The 15,917-nt window shown below is 40.6% G+C and overlaps 1 protein-coding gene across 4 annotated transcripts in view; it reads left to right on the top strand.

Moving 5' to 3' along the window:
- The window catches only part of CLYBL (citramalyl-CoA lyase), a 623,747-nt gene that overhangs the window by 596,186 nt on the left and 11,644 nt on the right, over nt 1–15,917 (top strand). The gene's annotated exons all lie outside the window — the stretch shown is intronic.

The following is a 15,917-nucleotide window of genomic DNA, read 5'->3' as shown; positions in this document are numbered from 1 at the left end:
GATTATTTAAAATATGCTGAGGCAACAGAGCTGCTTCAGGAAATTGGACTTCTGTCAGACTTATTAGATTTTTTTTTTCCCAGTTAATGAATTATTTAAAATTTTATTCCATTGTTTTTACCCCTATTGTTTTTATTTTATTAATTGAATTCCCCTGAATTCTATTGTTTAATGGTTTCTCCCTTCTATTCCTTTTTACATATTACTTTAATTCATTTAGATATCATTTACATAGATAGTGCTCCTATCTGTAAAGTTAGGAATTTCTATGAAATATTCTACATGCTTCTCTCCTCTCCACTCCTTCCTGCCCTCCATAGTCTTCCCTACCCTCTTCTAACCCCTTCCTCTGTAATGTCACCTAGAGCTTGTATAGGTGTGCGACGCATAAATGGAAGAAATAAAATATGTGTTTACTGTATGTTTCAGTATGGTATTCTTACAATATTTATGCCAGCCTAACAAATAGGGGCAAAGTCTGGGCTTAATGCATCCTAATTTACCTATCCAATAAGCCCAAATTTACCAAGGCCTATTTTTTACAGGGTTTTTTGTTGTGATTTTTTGCAATCCATGCACTAATGAATCACATAGAATGGAAATGTTGTGAGCGATATGACATAGTCTGAGAGAAATATTTTGGATTATTTTTGTAATTCATTTACATGGATATTGGATAACGTTTGGACATAGTTTTTCACACTTCGGGACTTGTTTAGAAAGGAGGTTTTCATGCCTAGGATTGTTTTGCTTTAAACAAGTATTTTATTATCCCAAACCTCCCAAAGCATTCTGAGGATTTTCCTCCTTTTTAAAAAAATATTTTTATTTATTTTAAAGCTAACAATAAGTGCAAATATTATACAAATATTTTACACTTTAAACAGCGCTTAAATTCTATAAAATTATATTTTATAACAAATACATGTCTCTCCCTCCCCTTTTATACACACAAAAATTGCAATCGACAATAAAATAAATTAAAGATATTTCCCCCACCCTGGACGTGTATAATCAAAGGGCAAAATCAATAATCACTTCTTACAGAATTTTGTCAATGGTTCCCAAACCTCCTTAAATTTCCTATAATGTCCCAGTTGTATGGCAATCATACGTTCCAGTTTAAAAGTGTGGCATAAAGATTCCCACCAGAAATTATAATTTAATCGGTCCCAGTTTTTCCAGTTCTTCAAAATAAGTTGTATGGCAACTCCTGTCATGATAAAGAGAAGTTTGTTGTTATGGGAAGTTATTAGGCTTTTATCCCTCATTAATATGCCAGATAGCACTGTATCATGTATCAATGCCACTGGATTTTCCAGTATTCTATTAACTTGACTCCAAATGGATCGCCAAAAGTTAAGTATCAAGGGACAAAAAAAGAGCAGATGATCCATTGTCCCTATATCAAGATGACCGTGCCAGCATCTATTTGACCTAGAACTATCTACATTTTGTAATCTAACAAGGTCCAAACAAAAAAAACAAACAGGTTTGTCTCATAGATGCTGACACTGTACATCTCATCCTCCAAGTCCAAATTCGTGACCATTGAGACGCAGAAATCTGCTGCTTTATCTCAATGCTCCAAATGTCTCTAAGACTAGTTTTTGGTTTCTTATTCATATAACCAGATATTAATTTATACCACTGGGCGGCCTGATGTCCTATGAAATCTATCTGGAAGCACAGGATCGGCAAGCTATACTGATTTTTTAGATTTCGCCAATCAAGGAACCCCTTCTGAATGGCTTGCTTCAACTGCAACCATTTATAAACTTGAGACTTTGCTATGCCAAATGATTGTTGCAGTCGTGAAAAATCAAGCATTTTCCCATCTGATAAAACATCATCTAGTGTACATATACCTGCCTGCATCCAATGCTTCCAGAAGATCCCAGACTCGCCCAATCCTCTTTAACATATTCATAGGCGATCTGACTCAGGGGCTTCAAGGTAAAATAACATTATTCGCCAATGACACCAAACTATGCAACATAGTAGATAAAAGCACTTTGCCCAACAGTATGACATGGGATTTACTCTTACTGGAACATTGGTCTTCGACTTGGCAGCTAAGCTTCAATGCTAAAAAATGTAAGGTCATGCACCTTGGCAGTAGAAATCCGTGCAGAACTTACACCCTAAATGGTGAGACCTTAGCTAAGACTACAGCGGAACGAGATTTAGGGGTGATCATTAGTGAAGATATGAAAACTGCTAATCAAGTGAACAAGGCTTCTTCCGAGGCTAGACAAATGATGGGATGTATCCGCAGAAGTTTCGTCAGCCGGAAGCCCGAAGTGATAATGCCATTGTATAGATCCATGATGAGACCTCATCTGGAATATTGTGTACAATTCTGGAGGCCACATTACCAAAAAGATGTGCTGAGAGTTGATTCAGTTCAACAAATGGCTACCAGGATGGTCTTGGGATTCAAGGATCTCCCATATGAGGAAAGGCTGAGTAAATTGCAGCTATACTCACTTGAGGAACGTAGAGAGAGAGGAGATATGATTGAGACGTTTAAATATATTTCTACACACACATGTAATGGATCTTTTTTATACCACGCCTCAGAGACCGAGTATTTAAAGCAAATATTGCTAAATACTTGGTTCGGTCTTAGTCTCTATCATTGGCAAGTGGTAAATTTGAGTGTTATTTGTACTTTCAATATTATTCAGTATCTTAATCGTTCTTTATTTTTAGTTATTTCAAAAAACTATATTTTTTTAGCCAGATGTATTGAACATCTTAACACACCAAATACTATGAGAAATAAAAAGAAAGTGCATAAATTCAAGGAAAAGCACTTATCTTATAAGAAGTTCACACTGTTTTGATCCCAACGGGGCCACCGTTTCACCTGAAGTGGCTTCGTCAGGGGAACGTCGTGGACAGTGTCTAAAGTGGGCAAAAAGGTTACATTTATAAGCATTATAGTATTTGAATGCAAACAAGTATTCAAACTTTAATTTATATGTGTTCAATCAGTGGCAAACTTACGGAACCGGCGTTTACTTCAGCGTATGTTTCTCAGAAAATGGCGTCGGTAAAAACCAACGCTGAGCATTGTCAGCTCCGTGGACGTCATGACGTATGAACGTTCCTCACGCTGTACCGACAGCTGATTAAGAGCTCTTTAAATTGCTCAGCGTTGGTTTTTACCGACGCCATTTTCTGAGAAACATACGCTGAAGTAAACGCCGGTTCCGTAAGTTTGCCACTGATTGAACACATATAAATTAAAGTTTGAATACTTGTTTGCATTCAAATACTATAATGCTTATAAATGTAACCTTTTTGCCCACTTTAGACACTGTCCACGACGTTCCCCTGACGAAGCCACTTCAGGTGAAACGGTGGCCCCGTTGGGATCAAAACAGTGTGAACTTCTTATAAGATAAGTGCTTTTCCTTGAATTTATGCACTTTCTTTTTATTTCTCATAGTATTTGGTGTGTTAAGATGTTCAATACATCTGGCTAAAAAAATATAGTTTTTTGAAATAACTAAAAATAAAGAACGATTAAGATACTGAATAATATTGAAAATACAAATAACACTCAAATTTACCACTTGCCAATGATAGAGACTAAGACCGAACCAAGTATTTAGCAATATTTGCTTTAAATACTCGGTCTCTGAGGCGTGGTATAAAAAAGATCCATTACATGTGTGTGTAGAAGTGAATTTTGTGTATCCATTTGGGAGTGACACTTCTCTAGTAATTATTTGGTGACGTTTAAATATATCACAGGCCGTATCGAGGTGGAAGATGATATCTTCTTTCTTAAAGGTCCCACGGCCACAAGAGAGCATCCACTGAAAATCAGGGGTGAGAAATTTCATGGTGACATCAGGAAGTATTTCTTCACCGAAAGGGTGGTTGATCATTGGAATGAACTTCAACTGCAGGTGATCGAGGCCAGCAGCATACCAGATTTTAAGAGAAGATGGGATAGGCATGTGGGATCTCTTGGGGGGTGAAGTTGGGGGGTGGGTCATTAGAATGGGCAGACTTGAAAAGGGCTGAGGCCCTTTTCTGCCGTCATTTTCTATGTTTCTATGTTAATTTGAATCTTGAAGTTTAGCCATAAGGATTGACATGTAGACTTCTCTACTGGAACATCTGTTAAATTGTTAATAAATTTCAAAGTTTTCCAGGTGTCAAATAAAATACCACTGCCCTTAACATATCTGCTTATCTTGATACTTAAAACATGACACAATCGCATTGGTGACATGAGTTGCCGTTCTAAGTAAAGCCAATCAGGGAGATATTCCATGAGCTCAGGAAGGATCCAATACATACCCTGAGGCAATATATAGGCCTGATGGGACCTATAAAAGTTTGGGAAATTTACCCCACCCACCGCAATTGGTTTTTGTAAAGATACTAAAGCAATACGAACAGTTTTACCCAGCCAAATAAATTTGATGAGAATGCTATTCAAGTTCTTATAAAAGGACCCCTTAAAATAAACTGGCAACATACCCATTTGGTAGCAAACCACAGGCAAAAATATTAATTTTAACCATTTGGACTCTCCCCCACCAAGACAAAGGTAATGGGTTCCATTGCTCACACATTTCTGAGACCTTTAGCAATAAGGATTTTTCATTTACACTCATTGTGTCTTCCAATGTTTTTTGATTTCAAATGCCCAAATATTTTATTCCCTCTTCTTTCCAAAGAAAAGGGAATGAGTCAAATAATCCTTTTGGACAGTATGGGGCTCATAATCGAAAGAGAAAAATGTCCAAAAACTGGCCTAAGTCGGCACTTGGACGAACATTTCTCAAAAACGTCCAAGTGCCGATAATAAAAACGGGTCTTGGACGTATTTATAAATGACCTAGGCCTTCATAGTGCCGCTCAATGTCCAAAGCTAAACGGGGCGTTTTGGGAGGTGGGTTGAGGGCGGGAGTTGGGTGGGACGTGGGCCGGCTTAGACTTAGTTGTACAGCATGTATAACCGAAAGTTTTACAACAGAGCCTAGACGGAACTTGGATGTTGTGACTTAGACCATGTAAAACATGGTCCAAGTCACAAAAACCCACCTAAAAGTCACCAGATAAACACTGAAAACACATAAAACAGACCGCCACACACTACCCCAGTGATCAACGACCCCCTCCTCCCACCCCCATAAAAAATTTATTCACAACTTTAAAAGTCAGCCTCCAGACCATCATCACCTGGCCGCCTGGCATAGGAAAGCCTAGTTGTCCAGCACAGAGGCAGCTTAAGTCATCTTGGGGGTGGGTTAGGGACCCATAGAGAAGAAAACCCATGCCTATAAGCCCCTGTAATCACTGCATTGATACTTAAACATGTGCACTCCCCTTTACACCCCTAAAACCCTTTTGTACTGGCATATAAGTGGCCCCTGAAGCCATAAGGGCTATTGGGGTGGTAGATAAGTGGGTCTAGGGGATTCTGGAGGTGGTTTGGAGGGCTCACCATAACCTATAAGGGAGCTGTAGGGAGGAGAAGCCATGGCACCCTTTTTGTGAAGTTCACAGCAGTGCCCTGTAAGGTACCCCACTATTTAGGTGGCGTGTCTGGGTGTGCAGTCCATCACTTTGCAGACCCCTCCCACGTCCAACAGGGCTTGTTCTAGGCGTTTTGGACTTGGACGGAAAGTTGGACGAAAATGTGGTATAAAGATGGACGATTTAGTGGCTTGGATGATCAGATCGGCAGGACGTATAATTAGACGATTTTCGAAACTAAAAAAAGTTGGATGTATCTTTCAAAAATGTGTCTTAAGCTGTTTTTTATTTTGGACGACTTGCGAGATGGACGTCCCTTTTGATTATGCCCCTCCACACATTTAGCAGAAGAACTTCCAATTTACTCCAATTTATTTTTATTTTTTTTAATATCTTTATTCATTTTAAAGCCAAAAATAAGTGCAACATGGTATACAGATATTTTACCCTTTTACAGCACTTGGAGCTCCTTTTACTAAGGTGAGCTAGCGTTTTTAGCGCATGCACAAGATTAGCGCATGCTATAGTGCACGCTAGCTGAAAAATTACTGCCTGCTTAAAAGGAGGCAGTTGCGGCTAGCACATGGGCTAAAACCGCTAGCACACCTTTGTAAAAGGAGCCCTTAAATTCCATCAAATTATATTTTATGACAAATGTATATATCCTCCCCCTTTCTAAATATCCAACAATTGCACTCAAATTAAAAGTATCTCCCCACTCCCCTCCCCACCCACCCACCCTGGACGTGTATGATCAAAGGGCAAAATCAACAATCACTCCTTATAGAATTTTGTCAATGACTTCCAAACATCCATAAATTTCCTATAATGTCCCTGTTGTATGGCCATCATACGTTCCATTTTAAAAGTGTGGCATAGAGATTCCTTAACCGATCCCAGTTTTTCCAATTCCTCAAATAAGTTGTATTCATTGGTCTGCACCCCTGTCATAATAAAGAGAAGTTTTATGATTATGGGAAGATATTTGGCTTTTCGCCCTCATTAAAGTGCCAAATAGCATGGTGTCGCTGCCTAACCATTTGCGCAGTGAATCCGATATTAAACAATTTAAAGCAAAACTAAAAACATTCTTGTTCCAGGATGCTTTTGGACAACAACTGTCCTCTTAAGGACAAAAAATTAAATCAAAATTATTACTTTTTACCCTAGCTTATTGTATTTTCCCTTTTTTGTTGCACTTTTTTTTTACGATTGTAGTTCTTCCCCATTGTCCTATTGTCTGAAGTAGGTCTATACGTCTTATCAGTGCTTTAGTATGACACTTGGATTTTATCCAGTATCCCCAGTTTTAATATGTTTTTATGTAAATTTTATAATGTATACCGCTTAGAAACCTGATTAAGGGTTTAAAAAATCTTTTAATAAACTTCAAACTTGAAACTAATGCCATTGGATTTTCCAATAATCCATTCACTTGACCCCAAATGGATCTCCAAAATTTAAGTATCAATGGACAATAAAGAGTAAATGATCCAATGCCCCTACATCGAGATGACAGTGCCAGCAACTATTAGACTTGGAACTATCCAATTTCTGTAAACGAACAGGGGTCCAAAAAGCTCTATGTAACAAGAAAAAACATGTTTGTCTCATAGATGCAGACACTGTACATCTCATCCTCCAAGTCCAAATTCGTGGCCATTGAGACGCAGAAATCTGCTGCTTTATCTCAATGCTCCAAATGTCAGGAAGACCAGTCTTTGGCTTCTTATTCAAAAATTCAGATATTAATTTATACCACTGAGCGGCCTGATGTCCCAGGAAATATGTCTGGAAGCATAGGACTGGCAAACTATACTGATTTTTAAGATTTCGCCAATCAGGGAACCCCTTCTGAATGGCTTGCTTCAACTGCAACCACCTATAATTTTAAAACTTAGCAATACCAAATGTTTATTGCAGTCATGAAAAGTCAAACAGCTTTCCATCCGATACTACATCATCCAGAGTACGTATGCCCGCCTTCATCCAATGCTTACAGATGATCTTAAACCCGCCAATTTGAATCTTGGAGTTCGACCAAAGGGACTGACACATGGATTTATGAATCAGAATAGGTGTTAAATTATTAATAAATTTTAATGTCTGTCATGTGTCTAATAAAATTCTATTGTCCTTATACAACCTCGGTAACTTGATACTTAAAATGTGACTCAATCTCAATGGAGACAGGAGTTGCCATTCCATGAGCTCAGGGAAGATCCAATACATACCCTGATGCATTATATAAGCTGGATGGTGTCTATAAAAATTGGGAAAATTAACACACCCCCCTCCACCACCACCACCACCACCTGCTGCAATTGGTTTTTGCAAAGATACTAAAGCAACTCTCGCAGTTTTACCCAGCTAAATAAATTTAGTAAGAATAATATTTAATTTCTTGTTAAAGGACCCCTGGAAAAACACTGGTAACATACCCATTTGGTAGCAAACCACAGGTAAAATCATCATCTTAACTGTCTGAACTCTCCCCCACCAAGAAAGATGTAAGAGGTTCCATTGCTCACACATTTATGTGACCTTCAGCAATAAAGATTTTTCATTTACTTTCATCGTTTCTTCCAATGTTTTTTGTATCCAAATACCTAAATATTTTATACTCTCTTCCTTCCAAAGAAAAGGAAATGTATCAAATCTTTTGGACAATGTACATTTAGCAGAAGAACCTCCGATTTACTCCAATTTATTTTATAACCAGAAAATTTGCCAAATCTGTCAATCAAATCTAGTAAATGTGGAATGGTAGTTTCAGGATTCCTCAAATGAAGCAAAATATCATCTACATAAGCAGAGACCTTATATTCCCGACCTGTATAAGGAATACCCTGAATCTCCTTTGCCTGCTGTATAGCCAATAACAAGGGTTCCAAAACAATATCAAACAGAAAATGATAGGAGGCTTGCGCCAGAAGACGTATGAGGAGAGACTGGAAGCCCTGAATATGTATACCCTAGAGGAAAGGAGAGACAGGGGAGATATGATTCAGACATTCAAATACTTGAAGGGTATTAATGTAGAACAAAATATTTTCCAGAGAAAGGAAAATGGTAAAACCAGAGGACATAATTTGAGGTTGAGGGGAGGTAGATTCAGGGGCAATGTTAGGAAATTCTACTTTATGGAGAGGGTAGTGGATGCCTGGAATGCGCTCCCGAGAGAGGTGGTGGAGAGTAAAACTGTGACTGAGTTCAAAGAAGCGTGGGATGAACACAGAAGATTTAGAATCAGAAAATAATATTAAATATTGAACTAGGCCAGTTACTGGGCAGACTTGCACAGTCTGTGTCTGTGTATGGCCGTTTGGTGGAGGATGGGCAGGGGAGGGCTTCAATGGCTGGGAGGGTGTAGATGGGCTGGAGTAAGTCTTAACAGAGATTTCGGCAGTTGGAACCCAAGCACAGTACCGGGTAAAGCTTTGGATTCTTGCCCAGAAATAGCTAAGAAGAAAAAATTTAAAATTAAAAAAATTTAAATTGAATCAGGTTGGGCAGACTGGATGGACCATTCGGGTCTTTATCTGCCGTCATCTACTATGTTACTATGTTACTAAGTAAAGGAGATAATGGACATCCTTATCTAACTCCCCTCTCCAGACTAGAGAGTTGCACGGGGACAGAAATCCCACCCGTCCCCACCCGTCTCCGTCAAAGTCCCACCCGCCCCCGTGAGGAATCCCTCCATCCCCACCAGTCCCCGCGAGGAATCCCCTCCAACCCCGCCCGTCCCTATAAACTTCAGAAATAGTTATTTCATTTAATTATGCTACTGAATTAAAGGCTCTGGTAGAAATCCATTTACAAATAAGCAAAGAGACTTTATTAATTTGGAAATATTAATTGGGAAGAATACATACTTTGTAAACAGGTTTCTACCAGAGCCTCTAATGTTTATAAATTTTTATCAACTCAACTAATATACTACTTTATCCTGAAGCAAAAAAAAAAAAAAGAATTTTTTTCCTACCTTTGTTGCCTGGTTTCTGCTTTCCTCATGTTCTCATTCAATTCCTTCCATCCACTATCTCTCTTCTCTCTGCATCTTCCATTTGCTCTGTTACTGTGCCTCTCCCTTTCTCCCCCCTTCCAAATTGGTCTGACACCCATCTTCTTCCCTCCGCTCCCCCCATAGTCTAGCATCTCTGTCTTCTTCCCTGCCAGCATCTTCGCCCCACTCTCTCTTCCCCATTTCCCTTCAGCGTCTTCTCCCCACTCTCTCTTCCCCATTTCCCTTAAGCATCTTCTCCGCACTCTCTCTTCCCCATTTCCCTTCAGCATCTTCTCCCCACACTCTCTTCCCCATTTCCTTTCAGCGTCCTTCTCCCCCCATCTTCCCCATGTCCTGTCAGTGTCCTTCTCCTCCCTCTGTCTTCCCCATGTTCTTTCAGTATCCTTCTCCCCCTCTGTCTTCCCCATGTCCTTTCAGTGTCCTTCTCCCCCTCTGTCTTCCGCATGTCCTTTCAGCATTCTTCTCCCCCTCTGTCTTCCACATGTCCTTTCAGCGTCCTTCTCCACCCCTTTGTTTTCCCCATGTGCTTTCAGCGTCTTTCTCTCCCCTCTGTCTTCCCCAGTGCTTTCAGTGTCCTTCTTCCCCCTCAGTTTTACCCATTTCCCTTAAGCATCTTTTCCTCTCCACTCCACCTTTCCTCCCTTTCTCCCTCCCTGCCCCTTACCTTCGTGGTGCTTCCCCGCCCGGCCGACAACAGAACAGGCCCGATCCGACAAACCTCTCTGCCCTGAATCCAGCTGCTGTAAGAAGGTAATTTAGATTCGTAGCTACAGGGCAGGGAGTTTTGTCGGACCGGGCCTGTTATCGGTCGGTAGGGGGAAGGCGCCACGAAGGTAAGGGGATCTGGCCGGCTTTGCCCTCCCCCCAAGGCTGCCCCGGGGTGGACCGCCCCCCCCCCCTTGGTATGCCACTGCCTTGAATTTATCCTACCTGCCCTGCCGCAGCACACAGCCAACCGGAAGTCTTCCCGATGTCAGCGCTGACATCGGAGGGAGGGAGGGCTTGCTTAAGCCCTCCCTCCGATGTCAGCACTGACATCGTGGAAGACTTCCGGGTCAGCTATGTGCTGTGGCAGGGCAGGTAGGGAAAAGAAGATGAGCCTCGCGGCTTGAGTGCATCCAACCCCGCAGGAACCCCGCGATCCTAGGGGGGCATCCCCACGGGATCCCCGTAACCCTAGGGGGCTTCCCCACGGGATCCCCGTGACCCGAAGGGGGAACCCGCGGGTCCTGTGGGATTCCTGTCGTCCCCGTTCCCATGCAGCTCTCTACTGCTGTTCAATGTGTTTATTAATGACCTGGAAACGGGGACGAAATGTGAAGTTATAAAATTTGCGGATGACACTAAACTCTGTAGAAGGGTTAGAACTACGGAAGAGTGTGAGGACCTACAAAGGGACCTAAACAAACTGGAGGAGTGGGCGAATAAATGGCAGATGAAATTCAATGTAGGGAAATGCAAGGTCATGCATATAGGGAGAAAGAACCCGATGTTCAGCTACCAAATGGGGGTTTAGTATTAGAGGGAAGTAACCTTGAAAGAGATTTGGGTGTACTGGTGGATACAACAATGAAGTCAACGGCACAATGCGCAGCAGCCGCGAAGAAGGCAAACAGAATGTTGGGTATTATTAAAAATGGTATTACGACCAGAACAAAAGAAGTCATCCTGCCGTTGTATTGGGCAATGGTGCGCCCGCACCTGGAGTACTGTGTTCAGTATTGGTCACCGTACCTTAAGAAGGATATGGCAATACTTGAGAGGGTCCAGAGGAGAGCAACACGAATGATTAAGGGCATGGAAAACCTTTCATACACTGAAAGATTGGAGAGGCTGGAGCTCTTCTCCCTGGAAAAACGGAGACTCAGAGGAGACATAATAGAGACCTACAAGATCATGAAGGGCATAGAGAAAGTAGAGAGAGATAGATTCTTCAAATTTTCAAAACATATAAGAACAAGAGGGCATTCGGAAAAATTGGAAGGGGATAGATTCAAAACAAATGCTAGGAAGTTTTTCTTTACTCAGCGAGTGGTGGACACCTGGAATGCGCTTCCAGAGGACGTAATAGGGCAGAGTACGTTATGTTATGTTATGTTATACAGAGAAATATACAATAAAGGATACAATAAAATAAGATAAATAAATAAAGAATGGGTACTTTGAAATTCCCTTACTGTCCCGAAGGCTCACAATCTAACTAAAGTACCAAGGACAAATAAATTAGCAAGTAGTAGATAGGAAAATAAAGATAGCGGAAATGAGATATAAAGCTTCCAACAAGAATACATAAAACTCTCAATATCATACTGTTAAAAAACAAAGCGTACATATCAAAGTAATAAAGTAATGGAAAGAAACTGATTAAATAGAAAATAATTTTAAGAATTAATCAAATATAGGAAGAAAATAAGCATTTGAAGTGAGGAGAAAAGAAAAGGTAGAGGACGGCATATGAGTAGAATGGAATGAAAAAACAGTTAAACAATAGAATTCTAAGAAAATTTTAAATGAAAACTAGACAAAATAAATAAAAAGAAATAGATATAATATGCATAGTAGAACAAAAGTCAAGAAGGACTTGATTTATTTCCCTCAGTCATCAATGTTATCGTCTCCAGAGCTTTAGTTGTTTCAGCCAGGCAACCACCATCAACGATCTCTATACATCAGCCATGGGATTACTTTTTTAAAGCAGAGAGAAGCATTTCTCGATTTTCAGGAATATTGTTCATTACATTCAACAGCTCACGGATCTTCCAGCTTCAATACTCTGCTCTTTGGTCTGGATAATACAGTTCAATCAACCCTTGATGATACCGTCACTCATAAACATTAATTCAGGTCGGCTGTGGGACATTTAACGCTGTAAGACTCCGGCAAGATAAAAAGCCATTCTCCAGTCCTCCCATCCTGCTGATGTCGCACTGTCAGTAGGAGGTCTGAAACTGCATAGCTGCAGGGAGATTACAGTCCACTCTACTATCCGAGCCACGACGCCTCCACCTCGGCAACCGCCTTCATTCGGCGACTCAGTCACCCTCCATCGACCTCGGCAACACTCCCTCATCAAATCTGCACCAGCACCGCTCTTCATGGATCGGTCGCCAGGCATATTACAGGATCGCCAATGCGCCGCAAACATCCGATGAGAAAAAAGGCAAGCTGTCAGGCACAAACTCAGGATCGCCAAGATGCAGGAATATCAGATGAGAATGAGGCCTTTTCTGACAGACCAAGAATAACGGTTTAATCTGAACTGTCAGTTCAGAGTCCACTAATGGAATGATAATCAGAGTAAAAAACAAAGAAGATTCAAAAATTAACACAAATAAAATAAATTAAATAAATAAGCAAAAAAAACAGCAGGAAAAAAGACCAGAAAAATAAACCAAAAATAAAGAGAGCAAAGGGAGACAGCACAAATGTTGACTTAATCGGCTGCCATCTTGTTAGAATTTTTAGAGTACGGTACTGGGGTTTAAGAAAGGACTGGACAATTTCCTGTTGGAAAAGGGGATAGAGGGGTATAGATAGAGGATTACTTGCACAGGTCCTGGACCTGTTGGGCCGCCGCGTGAGCGGACTGCTGGGCACGATGGACCTCAGGTCTGACCCAGCAGAGACATTGCTTATGTTCTTATGTTATGTTCTTATCTTTAATGCCCGACGGCTTGCCTGACCATTTCACACTTTGTTTCATCAGGGGCTATGCCTCCTTATAAATATGCATCAATTCAAAAATATTTGTGAACCCTCATAACGAGCACCAAAGTCTGCCTATGTGGCTCAATTCCCTGATGAAGCTTGGTTGCGAAACAGGGAGCCCTGTTGGATGTTGTGGAGATACAGTGCAAGCGGTGAGGAGTGTTTAGCCGCTGTGCCCAGTGCTCATGCTCCATTGTGCAGGTTGTACCTGCTTTCACATCTCAGCACTACTACAATGATCATTTTGAACACTACATTTTCAGATAAGTGATTGTATTTTGGAGTTTATGACCAAGGATGTGTCTGCTGGTTTCAAAGTTGGGATTTTGAGACTGGCTTGTCTATATGGGAAGTTTTTTGTTATCCCTATTAGACACTGAGGTCTTTTCTCCATTTTTGATATATTGATGTATGAATGTGTGTAGTGCTGGACATTATTGGATGTTATTTAGGGATATATATATATACCAATAAAAGGACTATACAACCACTCCATGTTAGGCACATCTTCCATTTTGAGACAATAATTTATTTTCAGAGCACATTTTCTTAGGCTTACCCTTTTGTTTTTGTATATTGGTATAAAGAAAATAATTGGTTAAGTTTTTGTATGTACAACAGTGTAAAAGGAAATATAAAAGTCTGTGGATGAAAAAAGGGAAACAATTGAAGCTGGTCTGGTGGCTCAATAATAATACTGTGAACTGCCATACAGATTACCTAAATTTGATTCCCAGAAAAGTGTTTTGCTCCCCAAGCCAGTCAGGACTGGAGATACTGAGAAAGCAACATTTACAGCCTTTGGGTGGGATAGGGTCATGGATACCATTATTCAATACTGACACCTAGCAGTCCAACTTAGAACCCAAGGGGATTATAGGACATGGTCCTGGCTAAGAACTATGACAGGGATGATTAGACCAAAGTAAGTCGAGAAGGGAATGCATAATAAGAAGTAAATAGGTAGTTTTGAATGAAGGCTAATGGTGACAATACAAAATATTAGGAGGGTCACAAAAATTAGGGATGGAAAATAGACTTCCACTTAGGATTCAAATGTACAAATCCAAAGTTTATTATAGCATCTAAATAGACCTGACCCAGTTTGTATTTCAGCAGAAAAGATGCCTACCTCAGGGGGTCACAAAAATGGAGGAGAGTAAACAGTGGAGTACCACAGGGATCTGTACTGGAACCAGTGCTATTTAACTTATTTATAAATGATCTGGAAATTGGAACGATGAGTGAGGTGATTACATTTCAAATGACACTAAACTGTTCAAAGTTGTGAAAACTTGCAGGCAGATCTTAGAAAATTGGAAGACTGGACGTCCAAGTGGCAGATGAAATTTAATGTGGAAAAATGCAAAGTGATACACATTGGGAAGAATAACCCAAATCACAGTTACCGGATGCTAGGGTCCACCTTTGGGATTAGGGCCCAAGAAAAGGATCTGGGTGTCTTCGTAGACAATACGCTGAAACCTTCCACCCAATGTGTGGTGGCAGCCAAAAAAGCAAACAGAATGCTAGGAATTATTTTTAAAAGGGATGTTAACAAGACTAAGAATATTATAATGCCCCTGTATCGCTCCGTGGTGCAACCTCATCTGTAGTATTGCGTTCAATTCTGGTCTCCTTATCTCAAGAAAGACGTAGTGGCATTAGAAAAGGTTCAAAGAACAGCGACCAAGATGATAAAGGAGATGGAACTCTTCTCGTATGAGGAAAGACTAAAAAGGTTAGGGCTCTTCAGCTTGGAAAAGAGATGGCTGAGGGGAGATATGATTGAAGTCTACAAAATCCTGAGTGGAGTAGAACAAGTGGTTCAATTTTTCACTCCATCAAAAATTACAAGGAGTAGGGGACTCTCGAAATTACAGGGAAATACTTTTAAAACCAATAGGAAGAAGTTGTTTTCACTCAGAGAATAGTTAAGCTCTGGAACGCATTGCCAGAGGTTGTGGTAAGAGCAGATAGAGTAGCTGGTTTTAAGAAAGGTTTGGACAATTTCCTGGAGGAAAAGTTCATAGTCTATTATTGAGAAGGATATTAGGGAAGTCACTGCCATTGATCATCCAGACCACCAGTACATCTATCTTTACACCATATTTTTGGCCAAAAATTTGTCTAACATAATAACATAGTAGATGACGGCAGATAAAGACCCGAATGGTCCATCCAGTCTGCCCAACCTGATTCAATTTAAATTTTTAAATTTTTTTCTTCTTAGCTATTTCTGGGCAAGAATCCAAAGCTTTACTCTGTACTTTTCTTGGGTTCCTACTGCTGAAATCTCCGTTAAAACCTACTCCAGCCCATCTATACCCTCCCAGCCATTGAAGCCCTCCCAGAACAAGACCGTTTGAATATGGGAGGGGCCAGCATTGTGACTGACTGGCCACTCAGACATAGCAACAGAGCAGTGGGGCACCTTACAAGGCACTGCTGTGAACTTCACAAAAAAGATGCCACATAAATATCTCACCAGAACTCCCTTATATTTGATGGTGAGCTCCCCAAAACACATTATAACCACCAGTTTGCAACCTCAATAGCCCTTATGTCTGCAGATGCCACCTATATGGCAGTAGAGTAGGGTTTTGGGGTTTTTTGGTGGGCTCACATATTCCATCATTAATGTAATGGTTAGAGTGGCTTATGGGCCTAGATC

The sequence above is a fragment of the Geotrypetes seraphini genome, chromosome 6 (genome assembly GCF_902459505.1).
Source record: "Geotrypetes seraphini chromosome 6, aGeoSer1.1, whole genome shotgun sequence".
NCBI classification, from domain to species: domain Eukaryota; kingdom Metazoa; phylum Chordata; class Amphibia; order Gymnophiona; family Dermophiidae; genus Geotrypetes; species Geotrypetes seraphini.
This window is presented reverse-complemented; position numbering and strand designations above follow the sequence as displayed.